Below are 1,891 nucleotides of genomic sequence, written 5' to 3'. Positions count from 1 at the left end.
ACAGCCAATGCATTCCCTACTCGACTCTCACACCTGCTCTCAGAGAGAACTCTTCAACAAATCGACATATTCGAACAGTGGAACCACATTTACCGCCGCCGAAAAATTCAGCGAGCCCGAAAGAATAACTCAAAGAAAACAGCTAGTCGATAAATCGAAAATCAACGGATTTTCGAATAGGTGTTTGTGAGCGGTTAGTTGAAAAGGTCGAAAAGAAACGGTTAGTCGATTAAGTGAAGTCGACTATATTTTGAAATAACTTTCGACTAATCGATTAACAGGTAGGTACACGATATCGCACCGAAAGAACCGATATAGTAAAATATTATTATATATTCAAAGTATCGCTGTAAAAATATCGGGTACCCATTATTATCGGGATCAAAAGACCCGATATTTCCAAAATCAATACCAAATTCAAACAATTAAATCTGAATATTGGGCTCTGTAAAGCCAAAAATATAACCATATTGCTTTACATCTCAATTCCAAAGTGTAGATATATGGGCTGTTCCTGCGGTAAGTTATAGTACGACATAGATTTGCAATAAATTGAACCGCTAGGGTGCGCTTAAGTCAAAATAAAAAATATATTCGACATAAAATTCATATTATATTTGCGTTAAAAATTAATTTAGAAACAATATTAGCAAAAAATTTTCAATGGAGATTTTAGTAGCGTAATGTCCTGTAACGTGACGTCAGACACATTAACTTTGTAATGCGTCTTTGCGATTCGATACGATACAATGGGTCTGGTACTCAACTCCAAAAATATCGTTTGATAACTATTGATTAAAAAGTATCGGTATCGAATGGAAAAATATCGATATAACATCGTATCGAAATTCGTGTCCCTATTAGAAATAAAGAAATTCTAAGAGACCGCAGCATCGAATTGTTTTATTCACGATTACTGGGCCTATATCTTCAGGCACAGTTTTACACTGTTCTCGGTTCAGTCTGAACCATTCCCTACTCGACTCTCACACCTGCTCTCGGAGATCACTCTTCAACAAACCGACATATTCGAACAGTGGAACCACATTTACCGCCGCCGAAAAATTCAGCGAGCCCGAAAGAATAACTGGTACGATGAGCTGCAGAGAAAAAAGATGCCGCCTACAGTCCAACGCTGCGATCGGGCGCAACACGCGCTGTGTGGGACCGCTTTAGCGATTTGAGGAGGGAAGCGAGACGTATTTGCCGCAATAAGAAAAGAGAGGCCGAAATACGTGAGTGCGAAGAGCTTGAAATGCTGGCCGGCAGGAAGCGACTTACGGAAGGTTTCAAGACCAGGGGCCTGTAATACAAAGTTTGCAATTGTAACAAGTCTACAAGTTGTTAGTGATTAGCTTCTATCTACAGGTTCTATTATTTTTTGTAACACAATATTATCAGCGAAATATTCTATACTTGTAGTTTCTACAAGCATTGGTCGGCGAAAATCCTTCGGCTGAACCCTCCACGAGGGTGCCAACTGAAAATGGCCACAACAATTTAGGTTCTGTACGATGTCAGAATGGTGTCCAGCTAAGATCAGAAATCAGTGCTATGTGCTTAAGCTCTTCAATAGCTAAGTTATATGGAAATGGCCTATGGAGGTAATGGAGGAGCAAACCTCTTTAAAAAAGCTCTGGGTTGGAACAAGGTGTTAGACGACCCGTGCTGATGTTCAGCCTGGCTGGGGACCCAGATTAACAAATAGCCCAGTTTCGAACGGAGTGCTCCGGATACCTGGCGACCTCCGGTTCTATCAAGCCCTACCTGCGCACACGTGGGACCAAAATTATGAGCACAATTCAATTCAATAAAAAATACACAAAGGAGGACGGCCCTCCAAAAAAACCGACAGGTGTGGCTCCAGTTAATGCTACAGCCTCGAGCAGGG

General features: G+C 41.1%; 1 long non-coding RNA gene across 1 annotated transcript in view; it reads right to left on the bottom strand.

Annotated features, from left to right (window-relative positions):
- Positions 1–1,891, bottom strand: part of LOC118735014 — a 6,841-nt gene that overhangs the window by 942 nt on the left and 4,008 nt on the right. The gene's annotated exons all lie outside the window — the stretch shown is intronic.

Source organism: Rhagoletis pomonella, unplaced genomic scaffold, assembly GCF_013731165.1.
Source record: "Rhagoletis pomonella isolate Grant_MI unplaced genomic scaffold, Rhpom_1.0 Rhpom_scaffold_00003, whole genome shotgun sequence".
NCBI classification, from domain to species: domain Eukaryota; kingdom Metazoa; phylum Arthropoda; class Insecta; order Diptera; family Tephritidae; genus Rhagoletis; species Rhagoletis pomonella.
The sequence above is the reverse complement of the archived record's forward strand: the minus strand, read 5'-3'. Positions and strand labels throughout refer to the sequence as shown.